This window comes from Phyllostomus discolor, chromosome 8, assembly GCF_004126475.2.
Source record: "Phyllostomus discolor isolate MPI-MPIP mPhyDis1 chromosome 8, mPhyDis1.pri.v3, whole genome shotgun sequence".
In the NCBI taxonomy this organism is placed as follows: Eukaryota; Metazoa; Chordata; class Mammalia; order Chiroptera; family Phyllostomidae; genus Phyllostomus; species Phyllostomus discolor.
In genome coordinates this window covers 59,868,892-59,882,172 of record NC_040910.2, presented here as the reverse complement: position 1 = coordinate 59,882,172, position 13,281 = coordinate 59,868,892, and positions in this window count along the sequence as shown.

The window sequence follows — 13,281 nt, the reverse complement described above, 5'->3', positions numbered from 1 at the left end:
TGCTTGTTCAATGTTTACTGAGGAACTACTATGTAGTCTAGATTCTGGGAACACAGCAGTAAAGAAGGCAGACAAAACCATTCACATGGACCTTTGTACACACAGAGTGTTTTTGCCAACAAAATGTAAGTATATGCACTGTTTTGTAGTTTTTCTTTTTTCCATTTAACAATATACTGAGTCAACTGTTAATATATAGAAAACCACAAAATCATCCTTTAAGGATATTTTAAATTTAACTTTTGATTAGGTAATATAGCCACATGTTTCAAAAACTGAAGCTCAGAATGTACAGGCAATCGGGACCACCTGCTTCTGACCCCTCACCTACCATCGTCCCCCTTCTGTCCACTACACAAAGGGATGCCTTTTTCCTAATTTCTTATGAACCTCTTGAGTTTTGTACACACACGTTTTTAAACTGTAAGAAAGCACATAACTCAAAAGTTAAGTACATATATCTCTTACCAGTGTATTCTGGAGCTCCACCCATGTTAGCACATTGCCAGTGTCCTCATGCCTCTTCCCAGCTACGTAGTCTTCCACTGAATGAATGGCACGATGTTGTAACAGCGGTCTAGATGATAACCATTCCCTTTGATACATTCCTTTATTGATGGCTGTTTGGGTCATTTTTAAATATGGCTTCTTTGGCTCAGCTGTTGATTCTTCCATTTTAAGGATATGATAATTATTTAACCAGTTTCCTATTGTTGAGGATTTAGATCAATTTCCAGTTTTTCACTGCATGGCATTGTGTTCGTACATGGTTTTGTCCACCTGTGTGATTATCTTCTGAGAAAACTTATACCAGCAGCAGCATCTACTGTGTGCCCCTTATTTGCCAGGTGCTGTGTAGACTGCTCCAATGTGCATGACCTCATGAGTCCTCACACCCACCCTGAGAAGCAGAGATCATACAAATGAGGGGACTGGGCTTTGGAGAGGTTGAGAGCTGTTCAATTTTCTCCTTGGTGGTGGAGAGTGGAGCCAGGATTCCAACCAGTGAGGCTAAGTCCAGAGTCTGACATCTGGGTGGAGGACAAGCTCCCATGATGGACCTAGCAGGAGCCCTATGAAGAGATGGGACTGCTTCCTCCCAAGAAGACCTGGAGGCCTTGGGAGATCATCTGGAGTGGATTGGGGGTTGGACCTGCAGTTCCCAGGCAGGTTCTGTGACTGGGAGAGACAGGCCAGGTGTTGGACAAAAGGGTACAGTGTGGTGTGTGGCAAAGTGGAACTGCTGCTCGCTCTGGCTGACTTTATGTTGGAGACCTGTTTTGAGTTTTTCAATAGGATCTGGAAGTCAAAGAATAAAGTGAGGTCTCCTGATCTGTAAGTAATGGCTATTGATTGAAAAACATGGTTACCTGTGTCTGCCCCAACTCTCTGATGGCTAGGGAAGAGAGAGAGGATCTGTCAAACTCTTAGCAGTTGGTGGATCCAGATGAAGTCCGTATACATACTCATGGCAGAATTCTGGCCATTTTCCTGGAGATGTAAATTTTTTCAAAATAAAAAATTGAGGGGAAAAGAGATAAAACCAAATAGAATATGTGAATCTTGGTTAGATACTGGTTTGAAAAGTTTAGACATATAAGATATTTTGGGGCTAATGGGGTACTTGAACATGGACCATGTGTAAGCTGTCTGTGGAATTACTGCTTTTTTCTTAGGTGGGACAATCATATCACACTTACAAGGAGGATGTCCTTGTTCTCAGGGGATACATCTGGAGGGTAAGGAGCAAAAGGTTATGATGTCAGTAACTTACCCCTAAACAATTAAGAAAACAGTATCTGCCTACATGGGGAGAAAAAGAAGCACAGAGAGAAAGAGAGCACAGGGGCTGGTGTGAACAATGGGCTTCAACTTCTTATGTGCTCGTAATTTTCATAATCAAAATTGGAAAATGGTGGGGAGAAAGGAACCATGTGAGTAAAGAAGATATATGTGGGGCTAGTTGCCAGTTGTCATTCAGCCCAGTTCATACCCACTGCAAGAATGGGAACTGAGGTGCAAAGAAGAGGAGAGAATGTCTTTTTTCCCCACTGATTTACCTTCCTAATTCAGTCTCCTTCACTTGGTGTGGGAGCGAGAGTTTGGCTGGGGGGACTGGCCACAGTCAGCACTGCCCAACTCTTTCGCTTGCCACCCTCCTCTCAGAGTGCTATTAGAGTGCCACAGGAGAGGGGAGAGACTGAGGCCCAGAGCAGAAGAAATGGACTGACTGAGTTGCATATGAAGTTGGGTAGTACAGCTGGTCCTCAGGGCCTCCCGTCTTTCCTTCTGTCCCTAGACAAGGACATGGCTTTGAGTCAACAGGCCCAGCTCTGCTATTGGCTTTGCTGTGTGACCTGGGGGACTCACCGAACTTCTCTGAGCCACAGCTTTGGGTGAGGAGTTGAAGAGGTGATACATGAGAGGCTCCTGACCCCTGTCTGTGCAGAGTCTATACTGTCACATATCCCCCTTCCCGCACCACCCTGAAATCTCAGCATCTCCAGGTTTTGTGCCAGCCCAGGCTGCCCACAGGGCCAAAGCCTTTGCCTCCAGACCTTCTTTGCCCCTAACCCCAGATCCACTGGCTGCTGGTCACCCCAAGCCTCACTGCAGATCTCTGTGTATCCCCTCCTGTCAGGGTTTGCCACCAGCCTTGGAGCCAACACGTTCTCCTTCTAAGCTCCAGTTTCCTCATTTGTGACATGGCAGTAATGGCCCCAACTGTTTTGGGCTTATTTTTGTTGTTGTTAATCAAACAGACCTCCTTCTTCTGCCTCCAGTTTTAATAAGGTATGATGTATATACAATAAAACTCACCTATTTAAATGTAAGTTTGATGATTTCTGACAGATGTATACGTTTTTTAATGACCACCACAAAAATCATGTAGAACATTCATTTCACTCTCAAATTTCCTTCATGCATCTATGCATTTAATCCCTGCCTCCAGCCTCCCAGCACGTACTGCCCTGCTCCATGTCACTTTAGTTTTGCCTCTTCCAGAATGGCACACAAATGGGATAATGCTGAATGTTGCCTTCTGAGTCTATCTTCTTGGACTTGGCATGATGCATTTGATACTCACCCACATTGTTGCCTGTATCTGTAGTTGGGTTCTTTTTTTGCTGCTGAGTAGTATTCCATTGATCAGTGTACCATAATTTGGTGTTTCATCCTCAAATTCATGGGCATTTGAGTTCTTTATTTTAATTATAATGACTAAATATGTGAATATTTACATACATGGTGTTTTTGGGGGGTACGTGTAAGTGTGGGTTTTCATTTCTCTTGGAAGTGGCAGGCCTGGGTTGTAGGTAGGTGTACTTTTAATTTTATAAGAGGCTACCAAGCTGTTTACCAGAGTGATTGTGCCATTTTGCATTCCTACCAGAAATGTGTGAGTTCCAGTTTCTGCACACCCTGTGCAACACTTTGAATTGTCAGCCTTTTAAATTTTTGCTCATTCTAGTAGGTGTGCAGTGGAATCTCATTGTGGTTTTAGTTTGCATTCCCCTAACGACTAGTGATGCCAAGTTTATTTGCCACCCAGGTATCTTCTTTGGTAAAATGTCTATTAAGGTCTTTTGCATATTTTTTAAATTGGGTTGTTTCCTTATGATTGAGTTAGAGGAATTCTTTGTATTCTGGGTATAAGTTCTTTATCAGAGATGTGTTTACCAATATTTCTCTCCAGGTTGTTTTGAGGATAAATAACATAATAACACGTAGGTAAATGGTACCCCTTGTCACTATGATGCAGATCACTACTGCTATTTTATGACTCCTTTTGTGTCAATGGCTAGAAAAAGATTCATGCCTCTCAGCAGCTGCAGTGGTGGCTCCTCTGTACCAAAACCCTACCAATCAGGTCCCCTCTGCTGGAATTCCTGAGGCAGGCTCAGCCCCCACTGGAGCCCAGGATATCTATGTTCTGTTGGTTGTTCATATTTAATAGTCATTTATCAGAGGCAACCAGCTGGCCCTAGCTGCTTGGCTGGGCCGAGAGAGGCTTTGGAGATGGCCCTGCCCTCTCAGCCCTGACCATGTGGCAAAGTCACACCCCTCCCCCTCTCCTCCACCCACAGAGTGGCTCCTGATGCTGGGTATGCACTGACATGTCCCTTCATTCAACCTCACCACACACCCAGCGTTTGATTCCCATTTGTCAGATGAGACAACTGAGGCTTGAAGAGGCAATGTCGCCACACAAAGCTCCACAGCCCAGAAGGGGTGGAGCAGGTTTTTTTGCACTGACATTGTCATTGGCTCTCTCTTCATTTAGCAAACATTTATCCAAGTCACACATATTGCCAGGTCGAGTAGAAAACAAATGGAGGCAAACTGACTAGTAGGTGCCCAGCACAGGGCTCTGCATGAATTATTTCATTTGAGGCAGTAGCTCTCATGTTCCATTTTAAAGGTGAGGAAACTGAGGCTTGGAGAAACCAACTGATTCACTCAGTAAATTAGTGGCAGAACAGGATTTAAACCCAGGCATGCTGCCCTCTCAGCCTGAGAGCTTGACTGCTGGGCCAAACTCATGGTCTCTATTCATTCTGTGATGCCTGCCCTGGCCTGTGTGGCCTGCCATTCTGAGAGTGCCCAGGAGCAGTACATGCACATCCTCACTGACTGACCATCACAACAACTTCCAAAGCCTCATAAATGTTCCCATTTAACCCTTGTTCCCTTCCCCCTTCAAATTTATTATGGCTCCCCATCTCTTCACCCTTATCCATGATACAGTACTGCTTCTTGGATTCCCCTCCCCACTCAAGTATCATCTTATTTTTTAAAGTCTTCCCAATGGAAACATGCTGACTCTGCTCACCAGGGCTTGCTGTGTGGAGGGTGACACTGTGCGATCTGTTCAGATTAAGATGCCCTTTGCCCCAGCCATCCTCCTTCTGGGACTGTCTTCTTCAGATATACTTGCACATGTGGGAAGTGATGTTTGCATGAGGTTACTACACATTGTAAATACAAAAGTCTGGAAGGCCTACCAGCAGGGGGCCACTGAAGTACATTGTGGGAGTTATCTGGTGGCTACTTTGGAGATGTAAAATGAATGAGGCTGCTCTCCATACACTGAATCAGAAGGATATAGGATCTGTGTGTGGTGGGGGGGTGAAGTCCCAGAGATGTGCAGGATAGTGAGAAAAGAACAGATACTGCCTTGTCCTTGCAAGAACACATAAAGGGCTGAGTCCTGGGAGGGTGTCCAGTTGTCCCCCAGGCAGGGGGACAGAGGTGGGAATACTTTTTACTCTGTACCTTGTCACCTTTTGAATTTGAAATGAACTATCCCCCTCTTCTGGGAAGCCACCTCTGATTCACTATCTAAGGTGTCCCAGCCATGGTGTTGTTTTGGGTAATTCTGAGGTCCTGCCCTTTTCTAAATGTGGCTGCACCAGGAGTTGTGGGGAGGTGCCTCCTACCTGCCCTTCCCTTGTGTGTCTTTGGGTCCAGCTGAACCCCCCCAGAGGGAAGGGCCAGACTGAGGCTTGTCTTTCAGGGGAGTCCAGACATCCAGCTCAAACCCCTAGCAGGCCGCTGAGGTGGCCCAGACCCAGAGGCCTCTCCAGAGCTCAGCCTTGTTGAGTTCTGAGTATGTGCTAGGCACATTCTAATCCTCACTCTCTCTTTAAAGTAAGTACCATTCAACCCCCCCGCCCCCACTTTACAGAGGAGGAAATTGAGGCTCAAAGCAGTTATGAAACTCGGAGACTCACTGGTGTCACACATAAGGAAATGCGGGAGCCAGGATTCCACCCCAGAGGTTATCGTAGCCTGTTGCGGGAGGCCCTGCAGCCCAGAAATGCTTTCTCTTGCCCTGGATGACTGGGGACCCAAAGATGAACCAGGGCTAGGCCTTTGGGCTCCCATCCAGTGTGACGGGGGCAGCACAGGGTTTTCAGGAGCACAGAGAAGGCAACACTAATTCTGCCTGCAGCAGGGGTCGCCTGGGGGAAGTGGGGCTGCCACTCAGCCTGGAAAGGCTAAGTGGCCATCACACCCTTCAGCTCAGCATGTCCTCCAGCATGGTCACCGTCTTCACTCCCATACTTACTGCCCCGCCTGGTTTCATCTTGGTGACTGGCACCCTCCTGCTGTTCTCAGAGGAGACTTCAAGCCTCCCCATTAATCTGGCCTCCTCCCTTGGCGTCCACTCTCTTTTCACCAGCCACTGAAGCCCCTGAATCTGTTTCACATCCCGACCCTACCTTTCATCTCCACACCTGTCCCATCTGGATTTGCTCCAGCCTCCTCATTGGAGAAGGAGATCCTTGCCAGGGTCCCTGCCCTAGGAGACATGCTGACAAACTGGAAAGTTGTGGCAGGTGGCTCTGTCAGTGGTCACTGTCCACCATAAAATTCAGAAGGGGTGTGGAGGCTTTAAATAATGTCTGTGTGTCCTCTGTCATTCTTCCCATTTTGAGGTGGGGGTCTATGTCTCCTCACATTTAAACTAGGTGGTTTGCTTCAACCAACAGAATAAGGCAGAGTGACAAAGTGTGACTTCTAACATTCTACTATAAAGGGCCAGCCAGCTCCTTCCTGGTTCTCTTAGGCCACTTGTACTGGTGTCCATAGGACATGTTGCGAGGAAGCCCAGGCCAGATGCAGAGGCTGCGTGCAGGTATCCCCGTTCCAGTTGGCCCCACCCAGAGTCTTCCCAGCCCAGGCACCCACATGGAAGTGCAGGTGTCTGCAGATGAATCTGGCTGGAGTCTCAGACATCATGGGACTCCATTATAGCAGGCTGCTGCTGCTATGCCCTGAGCATCATAAAATAGTTGTTTTACCTGTGTTTGGGAGAAGGGGTTGTAATGCAGCAGGGGATAAGCAGATGGGGGATTCTGTGACTTTCCCCATCTGTGATCAAACCATTCCTATCTCGACACGTATCTGCTGCTGAGGGGCTGGCTTGGAGCTCAGCTCAGGGTCAAACCCTCTCCTGTGAAACAAGGGGGCTGAATTAGAATTAGGGAATATTGGCTGTGACCCTCTGCTCCCTCCAAATCACTACACACACTCAGCCTCTGACACCACTGGAGTCTGGAGCCTTGGGTCACTAGATAGTATCAAGTCCCATGAGGATCTCAACTTGGATAATCTAGGAAGGCTGCATGTAAGAGGCAGGACTTGAGTTGTAAAGAACGGGCAGCATTAAAAATAACCATGGTATTTGTTTACATTAAAATGTTTAATTAACATTCATTGTATTAATGGATTTTACTAACATATTAAAATACTATATATTTAGTATATATTAAAAATAACACATGGGTCTTGCAGAAGTATTTGACAGAAAAAGTATGAAGAAGGAAAACACATTTCTTGCAATACCAATGCACAGATATCACAATGCTAATCTGTTGGAGTATTTCCTACATTTCTGCTCTGCAACTTGGACCAGGCTGCAACTTTTAATAAACTTTCCCAATGGCTCAAGGCAGAAACCAGATGGCAAAAAGAAGAGTTCCCACACATGAGCTCATGTTTGGGGCATGTGGCCCCCAAGGAGGATGCTGGCTTGGTGGGCTTCTTCTGGTCCTGTATGTAGCCCCTAAGGACCACATTATCTCAGCAGTTCTCCCTGCCATGGCCCAAGTTCTAGGTAATTCACAGAACAACCTCACGGGGGCACAGCTCGGAATGTGCAAGGTCGAACATCCTTCCTGCCACCCATCGGCTCACTAGTCCTCAAGCACAAACCATGACCTCTGCTAACTGAAAAGTAAAAGGGCCCCGAAAAGTGAGGGGCAATGAGCATTTATCAAAATCAATAAGAATAGCTACTGTGGTTGCTCTGATTCAGGCAGAATCCCAAATAATGTCCTGATTAGGAGACAAAGGCGAGGGGTATTTATGAGAAAGGAAAGGGGAACAATTACATCAATAGAAGGAAGACAAGTGATGTTAATTCTAAACAATGTTTTAAATTTTCAGTCCAGTGGTCATCATTACTGGTTTCTTGTTATCCTTGCAAATAGTTCTTTGAGACCCTGTGTTGCTTAGGCCCAGTCCCAAGGTTATTTTGCCCTGCTTTAACCTTCCAAGGTTTCAGGCATGTTGTGCAAGGCAGCTCCTCTGTCATGGCAGCTCTGGCTCCATTTAAAGAGGCTCTGTTTACATTATTGGAAATCTATGCTTGGGAAAGCAAAGGAAGCCACTTGTCTAAGTGAGCCTGGGACACCCTGACTGCCTGCCCAACAGATGCCATAATCAGTCTGAGTGTTGGGCACCAGGGGAGGAAATGAATTCCTTCACTGATGGCCTCAAGTATTCCCCAGCAGCCCCCCTTCCCTGGGGGACATTTGTCTTTCCACCCAAGAATGTTTGCAGTTCCCCAAGATCAACCTCTTAAGCTTCCCAGAGGCTGGAAAAAGGCCATTAGGGAGGATGGAATGGCCAGGCCTTTGTGGAGCAGGTGGGAGTGGCCACCAAGGGCACTTCAATGGCAGAGCTTCTCCAGCCCAGGCTTCAGGCAGCACCTGCGCCCTGCTGATCTTCAGGAGTTTTCTTTTGAGAAGACATAGCCTCTTTGCTGAACAGGGGGGTGGGAAACAACAGTGAAAAAATTACTGTAAACAACAAGTGTTGATGAAGATGTGGAGAAAAGGGAACCCTTGTGCATCATTGGTGGGATTTACAGACTGGTATAGCCACTGTGGAAAACAGTATGGAGGTTTCTCAAAAACTTAAAAATGGAACTTCCTTATAATCCAGTGATTCCACTTCTGGGGGTATATCCAAATAAATCCAAAACACTAATTTGAAAGAATATGTGCACTCCTACATTCATTGCAGCATTATTTACAATAGCCAAGATATGGAAGCAGCCCAAATGCCCATCAATAGATGAGTGGGTAAAAAAGAATGAAATCTTACCATTTGCAACATCATCGAGTGAGGTGACCAGGGAGGGGGGAAACACCTGTTCTATAAACCTGGAAAAGGACAAACAAATGAATGCTTCCCAGTCTTCACTAAAAATCTCATTTCCATTTTGTCTGCAGTATTGGACCTAGAGCAGGGCTATCAAAGTCATTTTCACCGGGGACCACATCAGCCTCGAGGTGGCCTTCAAAGGGCCAAATGTAATTTTAGGACTGTATAAATGTAACTACTCCTTAACTAGGGGCAAGGAGCTCTACATTCGGCCCTTTGAAGGCAACTGTGAGGCTGATGTGACCCCTGGTGAAAATGAGCTTGATAGCCCTGACCTAGAGGGTAATTATGCTGAGTGAAAAAAGTCACACAGACAAAGACAAATTCCATACTATTTCAGCTATTCAGATTCAGTGGAATCTAAAGAGCAAAATAAACAAACAAAATTAAAACAGACTCATAGATACAAGACTGATGTTACCTGAGAGGAGAGGGGTTTGGGGGCTGGGTGAAAAGGTAATGGGATTAAGTACAAATTGGTAGTTTCAAAACAGTCACGAGGATGTAAAGTACAGCACAGGGAATATAGTCAATAATAGTGTGATAATTCCGTATGACGGAGGACCCTTCAAAAACCAGAATTATCTTCTGGAGTGGTGGCCCCTTGTAGTACAGGCTTCCCCCCCTAGGTGAGTGTTCTAGGAACCCATCTGTATCAGTGCACCAGCTAGTGTTGTTGTAAGAAGCTGCATTCAGCTTCAGTGAATTTTTTTGGAAGACTCTTTCAACTCCTTTGCCCATTTTGTGACAGCTGACTTACTAGCGCACCTGCTCACACTGCGCTGGTGTTCAGCAGTTTTTGACCAAAAACCATCATGACCCCCGTGCCCCACCCTCCCTACTCACCCCATCTCGCTCCCAGAGCCTTTTTTTTGTTGTTTCCCTGAAGGAAAAAAAGTCTTCACAGGAAACATGTTACCCATGTGGAAGAGATGAAACAAACAAACAAACAACCCTGCAGAAGCACTAAAAGCTATCAAAACCTCAAAATCAGTGAGTTCAAAAACTGTTTTGAGCAGTGGAAAAAAGTCTCTATAGGTGTATTGCATCAAATGGAGAGTACTTTGAAGGTGACTGAAGTTTAAACATGTAAGAATAAATATAGAACTTTTTATAAATAAATTCTGGTATTTTTATTGGTCCCCCTTCACATGGTGCCAGGTGGGTACTGGAAATATCAGGTGATACACTGTGCAGTGGTCCCCAACCTTTTTGGCACCAGGGAGTGGTTTTGAGAAAGACAATTTTTGTATGGTGGGGGGGGGCATGGTTTTGGGATGATTCAAGCATGTTACAGTCAAGCTCACCTCCCACTGTACAACCCTGGGGCCTAACAGGACGTGACCAGTACCAGTAGGGGGCCAGGAGGTTGGGGACCCGTAAAGTATATAATTGTCTAACCACTATGCTGTAAACCTGAAACTAATACAAAAATACTGAACATAGACTGTAACTGAAAAATAAAAATTTTAAAAATTGATATTGTTTCTGCTGAAAAGCGTTCCTCACAGATATCTGAGAAGTACCAACCAGAGGTGATATGGGGCTTGACTTAGGTCTGCAAGGGCTGCGGGGCACTACCTGGCAGTCCCCTTGGAAGGCCCCTGGCCCAGTGGTCACGCCCCTGCCAAAGCCCCTAAGCAGCCGGACCCTCTCGCCTCTGCCCCCCTGCACCCCCGTCGTGAGCACCGGGTTGGGGTGGGGGGCACCTGTCCGACCCGCAGCAGACTGCCAGGCTGCGTCCAAGTCCGCAGGGCACCACGTGACTGGGCGCAGCCAATAGGGTCCCTTTGGGGGCAGGGGGTGGAGAGCTGGCTAGGGGCCAACCCAGGCTCTCCAGCGGGATGCCGAGTGGGGATTGACCGCAGTGCCCCGCCTGGCAGCGGCAGACATCCACGTCGCCCTAGGGAGTGACTTGTGCTTTTTTTTTCTTGCGTGTGCGCCTGGCAGGCTGGAGAATCCCCGAATGACTCAAGATCCTCTAATAATGTTCCATTTTTGGCCTTCCACTCTTTTGTCCTGTCGACCTCCTAACCTCCTGTCCTGCCACTCCTGTACTCCCCTCCTGCTTCCGCTGTACTTTTTAGCTCACTGGTTTTTTAGTTTCTTCTTAAAGTTTATTTTTTATTCTTATTGAACTAATGCATGCACATAGTGTTCAAAGTCAAACAGCACTACAAGGCTTATAAGAACAATTAAAGAACAGCAGCTGCCTGCTCACATCCACGGACAAAGAAATTGAACATTTACTGGGCGCCAGACTCTGTTTCAGCACTGGAAATACAGCGGTGACCCAAGTGGACCAAGTTCCCTACCCTCCCACAGTGGCTATTGTAGTGTAACTGCCTCCAACCCTTTTAGCTCTTCCTTCCATATTTCTCAATCATATGCTTATACTGCTACTTCTTTTCTTTCTTTTCAACTTTAGACAGTATCTTACGGCTCCTACTATAGGTGAGGCTTTAGTTCTCTTACACGTGGATCCCTGCACTTCTCCTCCCCCACTCTCATTTCATCACATATTGGATACATCAGTATTTGGTGTTTACAATGTAATGATTATGTAAACATTGTTTCCAGCCAAGCTGTTCAGTACTTTAAACCTACATTTTCTATTTTGTATATATTTTTCAAGAGTTAATTATTGCCTTGTGTTTTTATTTATTTATTTTTTTGGCATCAAGCTGGGCACTCTGGGGATCCTTTCAACCTGGAGGCTCAGACCCGGGAGGGTCTGAGAAGTTGTAAGGCATAGCCCCCCTCTTACAAAGTCTTAGTTCATGTTGTTTCCACTCTCACCTGCTCCTCCACTTCCAGAGGAACTTGGTGCCTCTGGAAGTGGAGGCTGAGTGTTTCCAGGGGGCTGGTCATGTTGGTAGTCTGGCCTTAGATTGGCTCTGCATATTTTTATTTCACTTCCCTCCACTCTGCTAAATTGGTTAGTGTTTTTTATATTTATTTTCCAGCTTTGAAAATTTTGTAGATTCCTCTTGTCCCTGTCATTGGCTTTCCTGTTCTCTTTGCCTTTGTGAGTTTGTGCCTTAATGTTTTAAAATTTTAATATCATTTGATAGAAAGCAGGCTGACAGGTCTGGGCAGGGGTTGGGGGCTGGGTGGCAAGGATCCAGCAAAAAAAAAAAAAAAAAAAAAAGGAAGAAAGAAGAAAGAAAAGAAAAAGAACTCTTGAACAGGGACAACAGTGTGGTAATTTAATTGCAGGGGTGAGGGAAGTGGGTGGAGGTGGGAGAGGGTATAAGGGGGACAACTGGTAATGAAAGAAGTACAATAAAAATAAACAATTTTTAAAAAGAAAAATAAATATTTACTGTAATTTTAATGGGGGTTTGGGAGGGAAGGTGGAAAAATAACCTTATTCAGTTCATGGTTAATTAAAAGTCCCCCTCACCTTCTCTCTGAGTGCCTTCTGTGTGCCATGGATATTTTAAATCAGTACCTACCTCAAGTTTCACATGGCCTTTTTTCTTACCCAAGTTTGACTTCAGAGGACACTTCTTTCAGAAAGGTCTTCTTAACCACCCTGTCTAATGGAGCCACACCAGTGCCTCTGCACATCGCCTTTCTTGACTTTTGTCATAGCCCTTACCACTATTTGAAAAATAATTAATATATTTACTTCCATTGATGTATTTGTCTTTTTCTCAATCTCCCCCAGAAGGCTGGCTCCATGAAGGCAGGAACCATGTATGTCTTGTTCTTCACTGTCCCCTCAGCACTCAACACAATGTCAGGCAAAAATAGATCCTTAAGAATTTATGTCAGGTAGCTGGATGGGTTTGAGCTACGAGATGAACTTCAGCAATAACATAAGGAAGAAGCTGGTCATGGTCAGAGTTCCAGGGGGATGGAAGACACTGCCAGTGAGAGGGTGAGTCCCTCATTGTGGGAGGCCTGTAAACCCAGGCGAGGGGTGACTGAAAGGGAGCAGGAACACTGAAGAAAATGGGTGTGGTGATTTGCAAGGCCTGGAAGAGACAAGTGTTGCCTCAAGGTCACTCAGTTACTTCCTGTGGGAGCCAGGACTCCCCTCAGGTTTGAAAACAGCCCTTCGCAGGCAGATATTGGGATGTACCCAGGTCGTGGAGTCTCCTGGTTCACATGCATTCTACCTTTCCTCACCCTGGTCATATGATCTTGGGCAAGTTGTTTGTCTCAGCATTTGAAGTACTTCTGCCCCATACCATGGACTTTCCTCAACAACTCTGAGGTCCTGAATTCCAGATAGCAAGCATGAGCTGTCCAATAAAATGCTGATATGCAGAAGGTTTTTCCGATGACCTGGGTTTAAGACCTGATTCATCCCTC